Below are 22,273 nucleotides of genomic sequence, written 5' to 3'. Positions count from 1 at the left end.
TCTGCACGTAGTAAGCGCTCGATCAATACTATTGAATGAATGAATGGAGCGATGATGATAATTAGAGAAGCAGCGCGGCACAGCGGAAAGAGCGTGGGCTTGGGAGTCAGGGGTCATGGGTTCGAATCCCGGCTCTGCCACTTCCCAGCTGTGTGACTGTGGGCAAATCACTTAACTTCTCTGTGTCCCAGTTACCTCATCTGTAAAATGGGGATTAACTGTGAGCCTCACGTGGGACGACCTGATTACCCTGTATCTCCCCCGGCGCTTAGAACAGTGCTCTGCACATAGTAAGCGCTTAACAGATACCAATATTATTATTAATATTCTTTAACCATTTCGCCCTCACACTTGGATGTGTACCCTTTATTCACCCCATCCTCAGTTCACAGCCTTTTATGTACCTACTCTTTATTTATTGATATCAACGTCTGTCTCCCCCCCTTTAGACCGCAAGCTCCTTGTGGACAGGGAATGCGGCTACCAACTTTGTTATGTCATGCACTCCCAGGTGCTTAGCACAGTGCACTGCACACAGTAAGCGCTCAATCGAATGATCAAGCAGATAACAGTTCCCGGCTTCCCTGCGATGTGGCGAGGCCTAGTGGAAAGATCACAGGCTCGGGAGTCAGTAAGGTCAGGTCCCAGTCCTGGCTCTGCCACTCGTCTGCTGTGTGACCTTGGGTGACTCACCTGGCTTCTCTGTGCCTCAGTTACCTCGTCTGTAAAATGGAGATTAAGACAGTGAGCCCCAAGTGGGACAACCTGATTACCTTGTATCTAACCCAGTGCTTAGAACAGTGCTTGGCACATACTTAACAAATATCATTATCATTATTATAAACACCATCAACTGAGTGATTTACTGTGTGCTAGGTACTGGGAAATGTTCAGGATAGTTAGGTGAGACACCGTCTCTGCCCGACGTGGGGTTCACAGTCGAAGAGGAAGCCTTTTATCCTCGTTTTCCTGATGATGAAATTGGAACCGGAGAAGTTAAGCGATTTACCCAAGGGCACACTGCAGGCAAGTGCTGGAGCTGGGATTAGCACCCAGGTCTCCTGACTCTCTTGCCCGTGTGCTTCGAGAGAAGCGACGCGGCTTAGTGGAAAGAGCCCAGGCTTGGGAGTCGGAGGTCATGGGTTCTAATCCCGCCTGTGCCGCTCGTCAGCTGTATGACACTGGGCGAGTCACTTAACTTCTCTGGGCCTCCGTTACCTCATCTGTAAAATGGGGATGAAAACTGTGAGCCCCAAGTGGGACAACCTGATTCACTCATTCAGTAGTATTTATTGAGCGCTCACTATGTGCAGAGCACTGTACTAAGTGCTCGGGATGGACAAATCGGTAACAGATAGAGACGGTCCCTGCCCTTCGATGGGCTTACAGTCTAATCGGGGGAGACGGAGAGACGAGGACGATGGCACCCCAGCGCTCAGAACAGTGCTCGGTACATAGTAAGCGCTTAACAGATACCGATATTATTATTTCCACTAGGCCACACTGCCTCCCCCAAGATGCACAGGTGGCACTCATGAAACTGCTTGACAAGACTCCGACCTAAACCTTAATCGATGGGGACATCTCCCCACATAGCAGCCTGCCTAGTTTCCAAAGTGGGTAAGAACAGACCGGATAGTCACCCGGTGAGGCAGTCGGTCTAACTCACGGTCAGGAGCGGGAAAAGGAATCCAGGAGGGTCAGTCCACGGTGGGATGAATGCCTCATATGGCAGTATTTGGAGGCCAGCCAGGCAGAGGGAAAGATTAGGGAGGAAGTAGGAGCGGGGCAAGAAGTTGGGAAAGAAGACCTTCGGCCGTCTTGAGATGAGAGGTGACGAGTGGTGCCCCTGGGGGAGCAGGACACAAGGGAAGAACAAGGACCTGGGAGTCGGAGAACCTGGTTTCTAATCTCCGCTCTTCCCAGTCTCCTGATGTGTGACGTTGGGCAAGTCACGACTTCTCTGTGCCTCGGTCTCCTCTACTGTTAAAAGGGGATTCAACAGCTGCTCTCCCTCCTACCTAGACTCTGAGCCCTATATGGGGCCCGATTATCTTGTATCCACCCCAGGGATTAGTTCAGTGTGCGACACCTAGGAAGCGCTTAACAGATACTACGATTATTATGCATCCACTCCACATATCGAGGTGGTGATAGCTCCCTGTTGACAGGAAGTAGCTCTCAGATGAACCACTCGCCCCTAGAGAGACACCACTCCCCAAACCGAAGGCCACAAAACTATAGTCCAGTCCTCTTCCTGTTTATGCAAAACTGTCCCCCAGTTCTGAAACTGCTGCCCGGAATTCAGCCATTCCCCCTGAAGGTAGAAATGAGGATTTATCCGTGGTAAAATCTGGGTGCGCGAATCCATCCCCACATTCATCAGCCCCAGGCAAATTAATGACCCGGGAAACTAAACAAGGAAAAAAGTGGCACTCGTCGCTGCTAAATCATCGTTCCATTTTCTGGGTAAATTAGCATAGCATTGTCTAAATTAAATTGAATGAATTAATGTCTAGGGACCAGTCAGATATGAACAATAGGTTAGTTAATTGTAATGCATACTGTAAAGTTCCTCTTTGAAATGGTGGGCATTATCCTCGCTGTAACGGAATATTGCAGCTCATTATCAGAGCAGATTTCCCTTCTCATCTCCCGCACCCAAAGCAGACAATCATATGCTCCTTTGTGCAGCCATTGAAAACTGTTTTGTTGCCCTTTTAAAAACCATTTTCTATTCTGCATAATGCAAGACTCGAAAAGACTTAATAAAAGTCAGAGATATCTGAATCAACATCACCCAAACTCTTTACTGCAATTATAATGAACAGACACGCATTCTCTCCTCTAATCGTTGTCACTTCCTCTCGGCAAATCCGCTTTGTTGTCTCACTGCTCATTTGTCTGGACTCGGGCCAATTGGGCTTCTTATCCAGCAAGGTGGGCTCCTGGGGGTGGGGTGGAGTGGGGAAAGGTCATTCTTTTTGTAATAATAATAATAATAATAATAACAACACTGATTATGGTATTTGTCAAGAGCTTACTAGATGCCAAGCACTGTTCTACGCTCTGCGGTAGCTACAGTTTAATCCGGTTGGACACGGTCTCTGTCCCGCAGGGGGTTCACACTCTTACCCCCATTACACAGAAGAGGTAACTGAGACAGAGAAGTGAAGTGACTTGTCCAGGGTCACAGAGCAGACGAGTGGCAGAGCCAGGGTCAGAATCCAGGTCCTCTGACTCCTAGGTCCGCGCTCTCTCCTCTAGGCCGCACCGATTCCCTCGTTCCCTGCCCACGACGGGTTTACACGTGGCTCAGTGGAAAGAGCGTGGGCTTCGGAGTCAGAGGTCGTGGGTTCGACTCCCGGCTCTGCCACTTGTCAGCTGAGTGACCGTGGGCGAGTCACTGAACTTCTCCGTGCCTCAGTTCCCTCATCTGTAAAATGAGGATTAAAAGTGTGTGAGCCCCACGTGGGACAACCTGATTACCCTGTATCTCCCCCAGCGCTTAGAACGGTGCTCGGCACCTAGTAAGCGCTTAACGAATACCCACGTCATTATTATTATTAGAGTCTAGATGAATGTAGAAGGGCGGATGGAGTGGAGCGGAAAGACAGACAAAAATAATTTACAAATATTGGGAGCAGGAGGAAGAATAAGGAAACAGGAAATAGTACAAATGCGTCAGGATAAGACAGCCATTTTAAGCACTGAATAGGCAAATCTCTATCCATAAAGATATGAGTTGAGGATAGACAGGAGATATATGTGCTGAAGCTTGTGTTGCATTGACGTGACTGAGGTAAATTTAGCTAGCATGTGGCAGCCCTTGACATGGTTTAGAACATGATTCTAATTCTTGCTAAATTTAAAGGACCAGCTGTTCATAGCTTACGAGGAGTCACTGCAAGGCTGTGAGGAAATGGTCCACTTTGGGGCCCACGGCCGAAAGATCTGATCGGATGTCCAGGGAAGTAACGGGGCCTAGTGGAAAGAGCACAGCTCTGGGAGTCAGAGGACCTGGGTTCTGATTCCGGCTCTGCCGTGTGTCTGCTGTGTGACTTCGGGCCAGTCACTTAACTTCTCTGTGCCTCAGTTCCCTCATCTGCGAAATGGGGTTTCCTTTCTCCTACTTGGACTGTAAGCCCCACGTGGGACCTCATCATCCTGCATCTACCCCAGCAGGAAGTAAGCGCTTAACAAACAATACTAGTAGTAATAATAATTATGGTGTTAGGTCAGTGCTTACTACGTGCCAAGCACTGTTCTAAGCACTGGTGTAGATACAAGGTAATGAGGTTGGACACAGTCCCCGGCCCACATAGCGCTCACAGTCTTAACCCCCATTTTACAGATGAGGTAACCGAAGCACGAACAAGTGAAGTGACCTGCCCAAGGTCACACAGCGGACAGTTGGCAGAGGCGGGATTAATATGTTGGTATTTGTTAAGCGCTTACTATGTGCAGAGCACTGTTTGAGGTGCTGGGGGAGATACAGAGTCATCAGGTTGTCCCACGTGAGGCTCACAGTTAATCTCCATTTTACAGATGAACTGAGGCACAGAGAAGTGAAGTGACTTGCCCACAGTCACCCAGCAGACAAGTGGCAGAGCCGGGATTCGAATCCATGACCTCTGACTCCCAAGCCCGGGCTCTTTCCACTGAGCCACGATGAGAATCCCTGACCTTTTGACTTCCAGGCCCGTGGTCTGTCCATTAAACCGTGCTGCTTCTCAGAATATCCAAGGTTCACAGTTTCCTAGTGGAAATACCACGGGACTAGGAATTAGGACAATTAGAGTCTAATCCCAGCTTTGCCACTTTCCTGCTGGATGATCTTGCCCAAGTCACTTAACTTCTCAGTGTTCTCAACTGTAAAATGGGGATATAATATCTACTCGCCTTTCCTCCTGGATCATGAGTCCCATGAGGGACAGGGAATAAATGTGATTATCATGCATCCACCCAGTAGTTTGGTGCATGGTAAGCACTTAAAAAATGATATCATTATTACAACTAGCTACACAACACTGAAAGATTTTCCTCTTTTTTTATGGCATGTGTTAAGTTCTCGCTATGTGCCAAGCACTGTACTAAGCACTAGGCTAGGTACAAATGAATCAGGTTGGACAAAGTCCTTGTCCCACAGATTACCTCATCTGTAAAAGGTAACTGAGGCACCGAGAAGGGAAGTGACTTACCCAAGGCCACACGGCAGACCAGTGGAGGGGCCGGGATTAGAACCCAGGTTCTCTGACTCCCAGGCCTGTGCTCTTTTCACTAGGCCACACTATTCCTTGAGCGGCGGCGTACTGTTGACCAGAAACACTAATGATCCAATCAGTTTTTTCCATCAGGAGATACTCCAAGCCTCGCAAGATGTCCATTCAAACCCTCAGATGGAGCTGGAGCGTCTCGCCTCCGAGCAGGGAGAAGTCCTTGATTGGATTGGCACGTTCCACTAGTTTTAAAAAGGTGAGCAAATAACTGCCTGATAAAGCCTGCAAGTGTAAACCAAGAGTTCAATTTTTAGTTACTCCTCTCGCTTGACTCTCAAGTGGTCCTCTGATCAGGTATGCTGTTTGGCTGATTTGCGAGCCTGCAACCTTTGAATTTTATTAAAGAAATGTTTTTTTTTTTTCCCATTGCTCCAAATGGCCAAGTGAAACGAATCCCCTTAATATTATTGCTGACATCATCGATTGTATAATCTGACTCCGCGATACCCCTCTGTCAGCTCCTCTTATTGTTACCTTGAACTGTTCATTTCACGATCTATTCGTGATAATCATCATAACGATAGTGACAGTGGTATTTGTTAAGCGCCAAGCACTGTTCCAACTGCTGGGGTAGACACAAGTTAATCAGGTTAGCCACAGTCCTCTTCATTCATTCGATAGTATTTACTGAGCGCTCACTATGTGCCGAGCACTGTACTAAGCGCTTGGAAGGGACAATTCGGCAACAGATAGAGACAATCCCTGCCCGTTGACGGGCTTACAGTCCTTTTCCCCCATGGGGCTCGCAATCCTAGAGGGAGGGAGGGAGAACAGGCAGTTAATCCCCATTTTTTAAAGATGAGGTATCCGAGACAGAAAGAACCTAAGTGACTTACCCAAGGTCACACAGCAAGCAGATGGCAGAGCTGGGATTAGAACCCAGATCCTCTGGCTCCGAGGCACACACTCTTTCCATTAGACAACGCTGCTTTTTACGGTTGCTTTGTTTCCCAACTGTTACATTATTCTAGGTGTCCGTTTAGCCAGCTTTGGGCTCCGAACTCTCGGTGGGACCGAAGAATGCTTAATCTGGAACCACCTAAGAGCTCAATAGATCCCTTTCCCGCTATTATTCCCACACCATTAGTCAACAAGGGAAAAGTATGTTCGCCCAGCAGTCCAACACGCACTTGAGTTATTTTTGGAGGAGTGGGGATGATTTGCACTGAGCCATCCACACTCTCCCGCTCTCTCACCCAGTTTGCTGTACCTAGGGAAAAATAGAGGGAAGAATTGGTAGGGAGAATTGGTCAGTGGAAAGAGTATCGAGGAATCCACTCTCAACCCGCCTTGGGAGAGACCATTCCCACCCAGTCCATCCTTGCATTCCAACTGGGGCCATTTCTGCAGAGCAGTGAATCTTCACCATCACAAAATGACCTGATCAGAGGGGGAATGATGTCAGACACTTGGAGATAGTGACGATAATAACGATAATAACTGTGGCATTTGTTAAGCGCCTGCAACGTGTCAAGCGCCGTTCTAAACTCCGGGTTAGGTACAAGCTCATCACATTGGACGCAGTCCCTGTCCCCCATGGGTAGCTGCCAGTCTTAATCCCCATTTTACAGGTGAGGTAACTGAGGCACCGAGAAGTGAAGTGACTTGGCCAAGCTTACGTGTGGCGGAGCCCAGATTAGAAGCCATCTTCGGTGGTCCACTGGGCACTGAGAACTCAGTGAATTCATTCACTCATTCATTCATTCGTATTCATTGAGCATTTAATAATAATAATAATAATGTTGGTATTTGTTAAGCGCTTACTATGTGCACAGCACTGTTCTAAGCGCTGGGGTAGACACGGGGTAATCAGGTTGTCCCACGGGAGGCTCACAGTGAATCCCCATTTTACAGATGAGGTCACTGAGGCACAGAGAAGCGAAGTGACTCGCCCACAGTCACGCAGCTGACAAGTGGCAGAGCCGGGAGTCGAACCCATGACCTCTGACTCCGAAGCCCAGGCTCTTTCCACTGAGCCACGCTGCGGCAGAGCGCTGTACTAAGCTCTTGAGAGAGCACAGTACAACACGCACTGCGACAAACTCCTTCCACCAAATGCTACTAAGGGGAAATGTATGCCTTTCCTTTTAGTTCTGCCCCGAATTTAAAAAAACAGCCCTGGAGACAAAACGGTTAATTCCGATCGTTCTTCTGCCCCTGGTTCACACGGAAGCCGCAATTTACTCTAAACGCGAGGCTGGTTCTAACTCCAGGGGCTTGATTCTGCCAGACCAACGAAGCCACGGGTTTGACGAACACGAGATGGTTTGCGTCTCCGGCGACTCTCTAATGATTGTGGATATTTAGGGGAAGGTGTCGGTCATGAAAACAAATGACGAATGGCCCTGGACCCAGTCCCTTCTCCTGCCGTCGGGCGCTTCTTGTGAAATCGAGCACCGCTCAGCCGATGCACAGTGGTCCTAACCAGTAATGGTCGTGTTATTATATTCCTGGATTTGAAGGCCTCCTCTAAACCATTTTGCTTTGAATACCCTCTCGCTGCTTTAGCAGCATTATTGACTCTAAACTGGTATAAGAGTTGGATCCTGTGTAATATACTCATTATCCTGGATGCGGTGTTCTCCGGTGATTTCATGAGAAACTGAATCATAAGATGTGTGATTTACCAAGCACGCCTATACACGCACACATGCGTATGTGCGCGCACACACGCACAACTCAAATACGCACACCACTAGTGTCTGTTGTGGAGAATGCCGGGCCGGCAAATCTTTCTCCCTCGCAGCAATCACAGTGATATTTACTAAGTGCTTACTGTGTGCAGCTGACTCTCCGTACGTCCTGCTGTTTATAGGAAGGGATATATTGAATTTTCAACTTGACCAGAGATACAGATAATTATAACAGTGGTACTTGTTAAGCACTTACTCTGTGCCGAGCACCGTCCTAAGCACTGGAGTAGATGCAAGATTGATCAGACACCGTCCCTGTACCTCGATTTTTTTTTGTGGTATTTGCTAAATGCTGACTATGTGTCAGGTACTGTACTAAGCACTGGAGTAGATACAAGACGTTCTTTCATTCAATCATTTTAATTGAGCGCTTACTGTGTGCAGACCACTGTACTAATCACTTGGAAAGTATAATTCAGCAGTAAATCGAATCAGACAATGCCTGTCCTTTTTGGGTTTTTTTTTTTTTTTGGTGGTATTTACTACATGCCAGGCACTGTACTAAACACCCGGGGTAGATATAAGATAATTGGGTGGGACAGAGTCCCTGTCCCACATAGGGCTCACAGTCTTATCCCCCATTTTACAGATGAGGTAATCGGGGCACAAAGATGTGAAGTGCCTTGCCCAAGATCACATAGCAGAGAAGTGGCAGAGTCAGGATTAGAACTCAGATCCTTCTGACTCTCAGGGTGTGCTCTTTTCACTAGGCTATGCTGCCTACACAGAATTCATATTCTAAGAGAAAGAAAGAAAAGGTATTGCAGATGAGGAAACTAAGGCCCAGAGAAGTTGACTTGTTCTTGGTCACACTGCAGGCTGGTATTTATTAAGCATTTACTGTGTGCAGAATAATAATAATGTTGGTATTTGTTAAGCGCTTACTCTGCACAGAGCACTGTTCTTAGTGCTGGGGGAGATACAGGGTCATCAGGTCGTCCCACGGGAGGCTCACAGTTAATCCCCATTTTGCAGATGAGGGAACTGAGGCACAGAGAGGTGACTTGCCCACAGTCACACGGCTGCCAAGTGGCAGAGCCGGTATTCGAACCCGTGACCTCTGACTCCCAAGGCCACGCTCTTTTCACTGAGCTACGCTGCTTCCCTACTGTACCGAGCACTTGGTACTCTATTGTACAATACAATAGAGTGGATAGATATGATTCCTATCCACAAGGAGCTTACCGTTTTCCCCAGGTGGAGAGAGCCCACATATTCAAACATTACTTCAAAGCCAATTTGGGTTCAGAAAAATCCCTTTCAATTTTCCTTTAATCGGTTTAATGCCCTCGGGCCTTTTTTTTTCCTCTCTTTGAGGGGCGTAGAATAAAAGATGATGTATTCACTGATCCTCACCTTCTCCCGAGAGAAAGGAAATCGTCTGAGAGAAGAGAAGAGAGACTACACGAAACAAGTCTAAAGGATAAATATCCTTGGAATTTCCTGATCATTCCCAGATTTGAGTGGTAGGGAAAGCACTTTGAAAATTGTCATTCCGCGTCATAGGGGCGACTGAAACCTTGTTGCAGGCAGGGAATGGGTCTGTTTACTGGTATAGTGTACCCTCCCAAACGCTTAATACAGTACTCTGCACACCGTAAGCGCTTAATAAATATGACTGAATAATCATATTCAATTGCGCTATTAAGAAGGTCCAGTCATTCAGCTTTCGAAGAGAAAAATCCTCCTCCGGGATGGATAGTAATAACAAAAATTATGGCTGGTTTTAAGCACTTACTGAGGCCTAAGTGCTGGGGTAGCTAGAGGGTTATGAGATTCATTCATTCAATCGTATTTATTGAGCGCCTGCTGTGTGCAGAGCACTGCACTAAGCACTTGGAAAGTACAATCCAGCAATAGAGACAATCCCTGCCCACACTGCGCTTACAGTCTAGAAGGGGGAGACAGACATCAAAACAAGTAAACAGGCATCATTATAAATAAATAGAATTATAGATATATACACATTAAAACAAGTAAACAGGTAGATACAGTCACCGCCTCAAAGGGGGATCACAGTTTAGCTTTCCCATTATTCAGAATAGGGAAACTGAGGGACAGAGAAGTTAAGTGACTTGCCCAAGGTCACACAGTGGGTCATTAGTAGAGCTGGTACCTAAACACGCTTCTTTTGATGGTCTCATGTTCTTTCCCCCGAGCCACACGACCTTCCTATCTCTATGCCCTTCCTATCCCCACCTCCTTCGACTCTCTGCCCGTCTGACTGAAGATGAAATAGTTGATCAATCGGTGATATTTACTGAGCGCTTTCTTTGTGCAGAGCACTGTACTAAGTACTGTACTAAGTACATGGGAAGCAGCGTGGCTCAGTGGAAAGAGCCTGGGCTTCGGGGTCAGAGGTCATGGGTTCGACACCCGGCTCTGCCACTTGTCAGCTGTGTGACTGTGGGCTAGTCACTTCACTTCTCTGTGCCTCAGTGACCTCACCTGTAAAATGGGGATTACCTGTGAGCCTCACGTGGGACGACCTGATTACCCTGTATCTACCCCAGCTCTTAGAACAGTCCTCGGCACATAGTAAGCGCTTAACAGATACCAACATTATTATTATTATTACGTGGGAGAGTACAAAGAGTTGGAAGGAAGGAAGGAAGGAAGGAAGGAAGGAAGGAAGGAAGGAAGGAAGGAAGGAAGGAAGGAAGGAAGGAAGGAAGGAAGGAAGGAAGGAAGGAAGGAAGGAAGGAAGGAAGGAAGGAAGGAAGGAAGGAAGGAAGGCGGGCAGGCAGGCACAACGCTCCATACTCAGCTGCAATCCCAGATTGTACACTATTTCTCAATTCAGACCATTAAGGGACAGCAACTTTGCATTTTGGGTGAAGAGCAAAACATAGGGCCGATTATCAAAGGAGTGGGACAGTAAGGTAGTGGGGTTTGGGGGATCAAGGGTTAAAAAAAGGAAGAAAGAGGACGCATGAGGAGAAGGAAAAAGAGAACAAGGAGGAGAAGAATCAATCACATTTATTGAGTACTTAGTGTGTGCAGAGCATTTAATTAAGCACTTAAGGAGAAAGGAAGAAGGGAAAGAACAAGGGGGAGAAGGAAGAGGAGAAAACAAAATATAAAAAAAATAATAATAATGAGAGAAGGAGAAGAAGGGGGGAAACGAGAGAGAGATATGAGGGCACTTGAGGCTGTCTTTTCTACTGAAATGAATTCCATCAGGAAGCAGCCTGGCCTAGTGGAAAGAGTTTAGACCTGGGAGTCAGAGGACTTGGGTTCTGATCAAGCTTTGTCATGTACCTGCTGTGTGACCTCGGGCAAGTCAGTTTCCTCACCTGCAAAATGGAGATTCAATACCTGTTATCCCTCTTACTTAGACTGGTAGCCCCACGTGGGACCTGATTATCTTGTATCTACCCCACTGGGTTTTTTGTACGGTATTTGATAAGCGCTAAGATACAAGGTAGTCAGGGAGGACACAGTCCATGATCCACATGGGGCTCACTGTCTTAATCCCCATTTTACAGACGAGATAACTGAGGTGCAGATAAGTTAAGTAATGTGCTCGGCACATTGTAAGCGCTGAACAAATACCATAATTGTTAATCCCACAATTATAAAACTACACTATTCCTTTGAGAAAATCGATTCCCATTTCTAACATTCTGTGGCTTTCAGGCTCCAACTACTGGATGTCAGAAGACTTCCTGTATCACCGCTGTGTTCACATTTCCTATCGTGAGAATTTCTTTTCTGCCCTTCCCGCTCTCCACTTTGTTATGACTCTCCTGTTCCTTTGCAAACTGGAAAGGGAGAATGGAAATACCTAGGGACAAAACATCGGTCCAGCAGGGCTATCAACAAATATGAAAATATCTGCAAACCGAGTAGGGCCTGACCCCAAGAGCAGTCAGTCATGGACCTGCTGGTGCCATCTCAGGTCTGAGTGGCTTCAGACATCCACCATATCTGCAAGAAGCTTTATCCCAAGAAGATTATAGGATTTGTCCCGAACAGAAATGGCCCCCGTTGTAGCAAATCCCAAGTCCAGGGAGGCAGTCTGGCTTAGTAGATAGAGCACGGGCCTAGGAGTCAGAAGGTCGCGGGTTCTAATCCCCGCTCTGCCACTTATCTGCCGGGTGACCTCGGGTAAGTCATTTCCCTTCCCTGAGCCTCGGTTCCCTCATCTGTAAAATGGGCAGTGAGCCTGTGAGCCCCAGGTGGGAAGGGGACTGTGGCCAACTTGATTTGCTTGAATCCACACCAGTGCTTCGTGCAGTGCTTGGCACCTAATGAGCTCTTAACAAATATCACAATTATTATTATTATTATTCCTTGGGAGGAGATGAATTTTATTATTAATAATGATAATAACTGTGGTATTTGTTAAGAGCTTACTATGTGTCAGGTACTGTACTAAGCACTGGCATACATACAAGGTAATACAAGGTAATACTGGCATACATACAAGTCAACTGTGTGACTGTGGGCAAGTCACTTCACTTCTCTGTGCCTCGGTGACCTCATCTGTAAAATGGGGATTAAGACTGCGAGCCCCACGTGGGACAACCCGATTCCCCTGGGTCTACCCCAGCGCTTAGAATAGTGCTCTGCACATAGTGAGCGCTGAACAAATACCAACATTATTATCATTATTATTATTATCATTGGGTTAGACACAGTCCCTGTCCTACATAGGGCTCACAGTCTTAATCCCCATTTTCTAGATGAGGCAACTGAGGCCCAGAGAAGCGAAGGGACTTGCCCAAGGTCACACAGCAGACAAGTGGGAGAGCCGGGATAAGAACCCGGGTCCTTCTGACTCCGGACCCATGCTTTATCCTTATCTGATTCAGAACCCTCCCATACAACTTCATCTCCAAAAACACCTCCCTTCCCAACTCCAAATCCAAATTCCGGGTTCATCTCCTCATCCTCCTACCTGCTTCACTCTCTCCATCAGCCTCGGTGTGGGCAGGGAATATGTCTGGTTTTCGTGATACTGTACTCTCCCGAGCGCTTAGTGTAGTGCTTTGCACGTAGCAAGCGCTCAATAAATACGATTGAATGAATGAATGAAAAGAACGGAGGTATCGGCAATGGGGTGAATATTCAGAGTATCGTACAAGACAGAACTTTTGAGACAGGTTTCTGATATACGTTTTCCTTGGTCTAGCATCTTGCTGCATGCTTGGCAGGAAACCAGTTTAATGATGTCTGGTATGAATCATTACCTGTTTAATATATATGGCTAGAGCAAGAGAGGCACAGTTTCACTCTTGGGGGTGAACTCAATGGAGGGAAGCAGAACAGTAAACAGAACATAAATTGTCCAAATACACCATCCACGATGGTCATTGCAAAAACCGATGCCCTTGCATCTTCTAGGACTGTTTGAAGGGAAATATTCTGAATTAGGGAGCTGAACCTAGAAATGTTGGGAAGCAGCGTGGCTCAGTGGAAAGAGCCCGGGCCTGGGAGTCAGAGGTCGTGAGTTCGAATCCCGGCTCTGCCACTTGTCAGCTGGGTGACTGTGGGCAAGTCACTCCGCTTCTCTGGGCCTCAGTGACCTCATCTGTAAAATGGGGATGAAGACTGCGAGCCTCACGTGGGACAACCTGATCACCCTGTATCTCCCCCAGCGCTTAGAACAGTGCTCTGCACATAGTAAGCGCTTAACAAATACCAACGTTATTATTATTATTATTAAATGTCGTGGAGAAAGGAGGAACTAACGGGATTCGGTAGCAGTCTGAATAGGAGGGTGAAAAGAGCGGGATGAAATAGGAATAAAATCGAGGTTACCAACTTGGAAAGTCACACGGCCTAGTGGATAGAGTACGGTACTGGAAGCCACAGGATCCGGGTTCGAGATGCCTACCGTGTGACCTCAGGCAAGTCGCTTAACTTCTCAATGCCTCAGTTTCCTCAAGAGCGAAATGGGGATTCGGTGCCCGTTCTCCCTCCCGCTTAGCTCGCAATCCCGGCGTGGGACAAGGACTGCATTTGGCCTGATTAGTTTGGGGGACGTTTTGGGCGAGGATAAGTTTACCATGAGCTCAGGGAAGCCCTTTGGGTTAGGAGAACCCCAGTGGAACATCCTGAATCATCACAAGAGGCAGCTTGGTTAATGACTTGAAACTTGTCCAATCGTAAAAATTACCTGATTCTCCAAATGATTTCTCTCCTCACTTCCTTGCCCATTACAGTCCACAGCTGTTAATCTTTTAGTGTTTTGCACCTTGACAAGGTTTTATGAATGCAAATATCCCCAAAGATCACCGGAATTATTCCACGGGGATTAAAACCTTTACTCGAATAGTATCGCAGTCTCAGAATATGCCGCGTGCGTAACAATCCCAAATGATCTTGGAGGGAATGATTCAAGAGGGTCAGATTGAAGTGCTTCTTTTACTGAATGTGTTTTCCTTACTATTTCTACTAAGGTATGCAAGCAACATAATATTTCAGCATCTCGGGTAGTCTCATAAGCCTCTTCCTATTGCACACAGTGGAAGTAACGTGGTCAAATGGATCACTCGGTGAAATTCACTGAGCGCTGAATGTGCGATCGAGCTCGATTTTAGGCAACTGGGAGAAGGCAGTACGATAGAGGTGGTAGATATGAACCCTGCCCACGAAGAGTTTCAGAGCATGAATCAGAGTCAAAAGACCAGGATCTGGTCACAATGAACAAGTCACTTTACTCAAGTCCTCATCGCAAAATGGGAATTGACTAACCTGTCTCTCTCCATCTCGTTGAGGAAACTGTAAGGACAATTATGAGATAAGTGATGGAAAGGTGCTTCGGAAGGAAATTTTAAAACGCTACACTAATTCAAGATATTACTTTATAACCGATCAGCCTCTACATTCTGTCATATAATTCGCTCAGGAGGGAACAGTGCTGTTCTTCCCCCTTCCCCTCGACAGTCCCCTCGGAATAGGGGGAAAATGAATCTGTCCTAAAGGTGTCTCTGCCAACTTTCTTTTAATGATATCTGTTCAATATGTTTCTAGCACTGCTCTGAGTGCTAGGGTAGATACAGGTTTATCCAATTGGTTACAGTCCCTGTTCCACATGGGCCCCACAGGCAAGTAGGAGGGAGAAAGGTATGAAATCCCCATTTTGCAGCTGAGGAAACTGAGGCACAGAGCAGTTAAGTGATTTGCCAAGGTCACACAGCAGGCATATGTGGATTAGTAAGAAACAATGTCATCTAACGGATAGAGCACAGGCCCGGAAGTCATAAGGTTCTGGTTTCTAATCCCAGCTCCACCACTTGTCTGCTTTGTGACTTTGGGCAAGTCACTTCACTTCTCTGTGCCTCAGTTCCCTCATCTGTAAAACGGGGATTGAAACTGTAAGTGCCGCATGTGATATGGACTCTGTCCAACCCGATCAGGTTATATTTATCCCATTGCTCGGGGCAATGCTTCCCCAGTAGTAAGTGCTGAATAAATGCCATTAAAAAAAAAAGGCGGGGGGAATTAGAACCCAGGTTCTCAGGCTCCCAGGTCCGTGCTTTATCCACTAGGCCACGTTTCCTTCCCGAGAGGAAAGGGAGGGATGTCTCCCCTGCTATCAAGGGTGTAAGAATGTTACATGGCATGTGTGGCCAGGCCCTATCGCCAAACACTCAGAGGGTCTCTTGGGGCGGGGGGAGGCTGAGAGGGAGGTAACTGAGGCAGGGCGGTACTCTTCTCCACCCCGTTAGCCACACCGTAAGAGGCCTTCCCCGACTAAACCCTCTTTTCCTTTTCTTCCACTCCCTTCTGTGACATCCTGACTTGCTCCCTTAATTCATCCCCCTGCCCAGCCCCACAGCACTTCTATCCATATCTGTGATTTATTTATTTCTATTAATGTCTGTCCCCAACTCTGGACTGTAAACTCTTTGTGGGCAGAGACTGTGTCTGTTATGTTGCTCTATTGTACTCTCCCAAGCGCTTAGTACAGTGCTCTGCACACAGTAAGCGCTCAGTAAATGAGATCGACCGACTTGCTGACTGACTGCTCTGTGGCCAAGCCAGCCCAGGTGCTGTGTTCAATTTCTAGTCCTCAGATTTGTTTGAAGTGGGTCTGCACCTGTTCTTTGCGGCTACACGTAGTTTGTTCTAATAATAATAATAATAATTGTGGTATTTGTTAAGTGCTTATTACGTGCTAGACGCCGTTCTAAGGGCTGGGGTAGATACAAGCTAATCGGTTTAGACACTGTCCATGTCCCACATAGGACTCACAGTCTTAATCCCCATTTACAGATGAGGTGACCGAGGCACGGAGAAGTTAAGTGACTTGCCCAAAACCACACAGCAAAGTGGAGGAGCTGGGACTGGAACCCAGAACCTTCTGTCTCCCAGGCCCGTGCTGAACTCTGCCCTCGAGAGTCAGGGCAGACAACTGGACTCCATACCATTTCTAGACAAATCCAAGGCCGCAGCAATCTCTCTACTCCGACTGTAAACGACCAGAAGCAAGACAATCGTGATGAAACCCATCAGATCACTTTTACATCCTTTGTACCGTTTGACAAGCAGGAAATTGTAAAGATGTCAAGTGAGCCCACATGTGGTAAGACAGATGTTCGAAAGAAAATACCGAGATCCAGAGAGTCGGGCGGAAACCAGAATTATAATAATTTTTAAAAACCCAATAAACTATAGAAAGTGAAAACTCGATCTGAAGGCAGCGATGTGGATGGAATCCTTCTGAAGCGTGTTACAGTGTTGTCAAGAGAATCGATTGGTGCAATTTCATTTAATTTCCTTAATTATAACCCTGTCGTGAGGGTTAAGGTATTGGAATTATAATATCAGCTCTATTTGGCCTTTTCTCATTCATTCCATTCCATCGTATTTATTGAATCCTTACTGTGTGCAGAGCACTATTCTAAACACTTGGAAAGTACAATTCGGCAATAAAGAGAGACAATCCCTGCCCACAACGGGCTTACACCGATCATCGACTGATAACTCGTCCCAGTTGGTTGGGAATTTAGGTCGCTGTCCAACCCGGTCAAAAAACCAAATGTGTACAAACCACTTCTGTACATATCCGTAACTTCTTCACTTATAATAATGATGGTATTTCATTTATAATAATGACTGTCTCCTCCAGTTTACAATGACTGTAAACTCATTGTGGGCAGGGAACGTGTCTACCAACTTTGTTGTAGTGTACTCTCCTAAAGTGCTTGGTACAGTGTTTTGCACACAGTTAGCACTCAGTGAAAACCACTGATTGGCTGGTTAGAGAGGGAGAGCGCCACCCGCCCGACCCATTCCATAGTGTGAGGTCACCTCTCCCACCATTCCCGTTATTCCCATCCTTGTCCTCTCTCCCTCCCCTCCTCCATCAATGGAACTAGAGAAAACTGCCCCAGCGTGATCTTTGGAGAACACCCACTGTAAGGCTGATGAGGGCAGAAAATGTGTCTACCTGATTTTCTCCCTTTATTCATCCTCCCGTCCCTAAGCTCTCTTTTCCTTTTCTTCGGCTCCCTCTGGGTCGCCTTGACTCGCTCCCTTTATTCATTCTCCTCTCCCAGCTCCACAACACTTATTCGTTCATTCAATAGTATTTATTGAGCGCTTACTATGTGCAGAGCACTGTACTAAGCGCTTGGAATGGACAAATCGGCAACAGATAGAGACGGTCCCTGCCCGTTGATGGGTTTACAGTCTAATCGGGGGACACTTATGTCCGTATCCATAATTTTATTATCGTATATTAATGTCCATCTCCCCCTCTGAACTATAAGCTCGCTGCGGGCAGGGACGGTGTCTGCTATACTGTCGTACTGTACTGTCCCAAGTTCTTAGTACAGTGCTCTGCCCACAGTAAGTGCTCAATAAATGCTTGCTGTGCTCCATCCCTAGCCCGCCAACTTGTTTGACGTGGGTGTGCCCCTGCGTACCCAGGCCACAACGAGCTCCCCACCCTGTTGTATCACGTTCTTCCAAACGCTCAGTACAGTGCTCTGTAAATAGTAAGGGCTCAATAAATAACATTGATCGATTGATTGATTTCTAACTGTCCCTCTGCCCAGAAGAAGCTACATCTGGAAGGATGAGAGACCCAGGAGCTATTTGTCCAAGGAAACACAAAATTGGTATCGCTTTCCCAAGCCTAAAATGATGTCGTGTCTGCAAGACAGGAGTGATGCTTCCGATAGCATTAAAAAGCAGCTAGTCAGTGAGAATACCGTTGTCAAGATAGGGGATTCATTCATTCGTTCAACCGTATTTACTGAGTGCTTACTGTGTACAGAGCATTGTACTAAGCGCTTATGGTGAGAGGGTTCTTAAAAATCAGTAGTTTTAGGAATGACTCACTTAGGCATATCCTTAAGTCTTTTAGGAGGCCCACAGAAAGACATCCTCCTAAAAACAATATCATTCCTTCACAGTCTTAACCTAAGGTAGTTTTTTTAAAAAAATCTATGGTATTTGTTAAGCACTTACTATGTGCAAGGCAGTGTACTTAGCACTGGGGTAGATACAAGCTAATCGGCTTGGACGCAATCCCTGTCCCACGGGGGACTCACAGTTTTAATCCCCATTTTACAAATGAGGTGAGTGAGGCCCAGAGAAGTTAAGTGACTTGCCCAAAGTCACACAGCAGACAAGTGTGCTCTCCCCTCTAGACTGTAAGCTCGTTGTGGGCAAGAATGTGTTTATTGTTGTATTGTATTCTCCCCAGCACTTAGTACAGTGCCCTGCACACGCTCTTCTCTTGTCTTATGCCATCCAGTCGTCTCCGATCCACTGCGACGCCGTATTTCTTCCAGAACGCCCCACCTCCAACTGCGATCCTTCTGATAGTGGATCCATAGAGTTTTCTTGGTAAAAACACTAAGCGCTCAATAAATACAATTGAAGTGGCGGAGCTCGGCATTAGAACCCAAGTCCTTCTAACGCCTAGACTCATGCTCTATTCGTTAGGCAGCACTGCTTCTCACTGTGATCCAGAGGGATTTGTATCACGTTCCCCTAACAATCAGTCAAGCGACCAAATTTACTGAGTGCTTACTGTGCGCAAGGCACTGAACTAAGCCCCTGGGAGAGCACAGTTCATTCCCTGACCTCAAGGATCTCGGAGTCTAGAGGGGGAGAGAGATATTAAAGGGGAGAGAGACATTTATTGAGGGTCTAGGGTGTTCGGGGCACTCTACGAGGCGATTAGGGAAGTGCGCCAGAGATTAGGAGATCCGGTTCCGCTCCACGAGGAGTTTGCTAACAGAGGAAGATGGGCAGAGCACAATTTCCCAGATCTACCTTTAAGCCTTTAATGTGAGCCGTAGGAAGTAAAGAGAGATGATTCCAGCAGTGGCAATTCGTGCCGATTTGCTGGATCTCTTTCATTTTGCTCTACGTCCTCCCAAGCCAGTGGGTTTCTTGGAATCAATCGGTCAACCAGTTAATCGTCAGTCAATTGTATTTACTGAGCGCTTCCCGTGTGCAGAGCACTGTACTAAGCTGTTGGGAGAGTACAATATAACAACAAACAGACACATTCCCTGCCCACAACAAGCTCGAGTTTAGGGACGAGCTTATCCGTGGTATTCATCGAGTGCTTACTTGTGTGCAGAATACTGTACGAAGTGCTGGGGAAAGTATAACACAACAGAGTCGGTGGACGTATTCCTTGCCCACAAGGAATTTTGTTGTTGTTGCTGTCTTATGTTGTCGAGTAGCGTCCGACCCACAGCGACGCCGTAGACGCGTCTCTCCCAGAACGTCCCACCTCCATCTGCAATCGTTCTGGTAGCGGGATCCACAGGGTTTTCTTGGGAAAAATCCTCAGGTGCTTACCATCGCCTCCTTCCACAAAGTAAACGATTGTCTGCCCTCGACTCTCTCCCGTGCCGCCGCTGCCCAGCACGGGAGTTTTGACTTGTAGTGGATTGATTTCCACTCGCTAGCCACTGCGCAAGCTAGGAATGGAATGGACAGGCCGCGACTTGACTCAGGGAGCTTGCTGTGGACGGGGAATATGTCTTTTTTGTCGTCGATGATAATGATGGTATTTGTTAAGCGCTTACTATGTGCCTAGCACTGTTCTAAGCACTGGGATAGATACAAGGTGATCAGGTTGTCCCACGTGGGGCTCACAGTCTTAATCCCCATTTTACAGATGAGGTAACTGAGGCCGAGAGAAGTTAAGTGACTTGCCCGAGGTCACACAGCTGATAAGTGGAAGAGCCAGGATTAGAACCCACATCCTCTGACTCCGAAGCGGGTCTTTCCATTAAGCCACGCTGCTTCTGTTGTTGTACCCTCCCAAGCCTTCAGTACAGTGTTTTGCACACAGTAATACTCAATAAATATGAATGAATGAATGAATGAATGAATGAATGAATGAATGAATGAACCAGGTGTTTGGGGAAGTACACCAGAGGTTAAGAGATGTAGTTCCACTCCCCAGGAACAACACACCACAGCCCAGTTGTTGTCAACAGGGCAAACACAATTTTCCAAATCTACACTTCAGTCTTCAGTGGTCCGGCGGTGGAGATGCCGTGGCTCCGTGGAAAGAGCACGGGCTTTGGAGTCAGGGCTCATGAGTTCGAATCCCAGCTCTGCCACTTGTCGGCTGTGTGACTGTGGGCTAGTCACTTCACTTCTCTGGGCCTCAGTTCCCTCATCTGTAAAATGGGGATTAAGACTGTGAGCCCCACGTGGGACGACCTGATTCCCCTATGTCCACCCCAGCGCTTAGAACAGTGCTCGGCACATAGTGAGCGCTTAACAAATACCAACATTATTATTATGTGTGTTGATTCCTTGAACGTCTTTCATTTTGCTGAATTCTCCCAAGCCATTAGGCTTCTTAGAATCAATCAATTAATCAGTGGTATTTTTTCAGTGCTTCCCATGTGCAGAACACTGCACTAAGAGCTTTGGAGAGAACAAAATAACAGCATTGGTAGATATAATACTAAAATATTCATAATAACTTTGGACCGTGAGCCTGAATTTTAGAATGTGAGTCCATTGGTGGGCAGGGAATGTCTATATCTGTTGCCAGATTGTACATTCCAAGTGTTTAGTACAGGGCCCTTCACACAGTAAGAGCTCAATAAATATGATTGAATGAATGAATAATAATAATGATAACAATCATGGTATTTATTAAGTGCTTACAATGTGCCAAGCACTGTTCTAAGTTCTGGGGTAGATACATGATAATCAGGTTGTCCCACATGGGGCTTACACTGTTAACCCTTATTTTATAGATGAGGCAACTGAGGCACAGAGAAGTTGAGTGGCTTACCCAAGACCACACAGCAGACAAGTGGCAGAACCGGGATTAGAACCCATGCCCTCTGACTCCCAAGCCCGGGCTCTTTCCCTGAAGCCACGCCACTTCTCTGCTTCTCTATTGGCTCAAGCATGGGCCTGGAAGTCAGAAGGACCTGGGTTCTAATCCTGATGCCACCACCTGTGTGCCGTGTGACCTTGGGCAAGTCACGTGAGCCCGTTGTTGGGCAGGGCTTGTCTCTACCTGTTGCCGAACTGTACATTCCAAGTGCTTAGAGAAGGGCTCTGCGCACAGAGAAAGCTCAATAAATGCGTATGAATGAATGCATTTGACTTCTCTGTGCCTGAGGTTCTCATCTGTCGAATGGGTATCAATACCACATATGAGCCCCGTGTGGGACAGAGACTGTGTCCAACCTGACTAGCCTCTATCTACCCCAGCGCTTGCTACAGCGCCAGCCATATCCTGTCTTGTCTTACGCCGTCGAGTCGTCTCCGACCCATAACGACCCCACGCACGCTTCTCTCTCAGAAAGCCCCACCTCCATCTGCATTGGTTCTGGTAGCGTATCCACTGAGTTTCCACATAGTAAGCACTCAATAAATACCATCAAAAAATCTGATTTTGATGTTTTTAAAACTTTGCGAACCCTGGGAAATCCCTATTTCCAAGAGTTCTTTCTTCCCCAAAAGACATTCTGTCAAGATTCAACTCACCTCTCTTCTTAATGTGAAAGCGTTTCTTCCGTCCAGGAAAACCTTTACAAAAATACAAACCAATTAACATAATTAATTTTCCGATGAAGTTAAAATAATTCGGTTTACTCTCTAAAGCAATCCCAAGAGGCTGTTCATAGGAAAGAGAAACACTAAGATCTCAAAGGCCACTTGAGGGCAGTCCAGGTTACGCTTTCCTTCCAAAGGGACCAAACCCTCAGCCTAATTTCCATTAACCCCGGAGACTTACAATATTAATGAGCTGCGTGACTTCAGATTATCGGTATTCTTAAGGCTCTCTGTCGATAGAGTTTAATTCACTAAATTAATGTGGCATTTTTCTCTCAAAGTCCCACA

The 22,273-nt window shown here is 46.8% G+C and overlaps 1 long non-coding RNA gene across 2 annotated transcripts in view; it reads right to left on the bottom strand.

Moving 5' to 3' along the window:
* The window catches only part of LOC114812112, an 86,937-nt gene extending 64,976 nt beyond the window's left edge, over positions 1-21,961 (bottom strand). For both annotated transcript variants that reach the window (XR_003759766.1, XR_003759767.1), the window contains exon 1: positions 21,917-21,961. This is a non-coding gene — a long non-coding RNA (uncharacterized LOC114812112). The remainder of the gene's footprint in view (positions 1-21,916) is intronic.
* Between the last annotated feature and the right edge of the window lie 312 nt (positions 21,962-22,273).

The sequence above is a fragment of the Ornithorhynchus anatinus genome, chromosome 1 (assembly GCF_004115215.2).
Source record: "Ornithorhynchus anatinus isolate Pmale09 chromosome 1, mOrnAna1.pri.v4, whole genome shotgun sequence".
NCBI classification, from domain to species: Eukaryota; Metazoa; Chordata; class Mammalia; order Monotremata; family Ornithorhynchidae; genus Ornithorhynchus; species Ornithorhynchus anatinus.
Note: the sequence above shows the minus strand (reverse complement) of the source record. Positions and strands in the feature narration are given on the sequence as shown.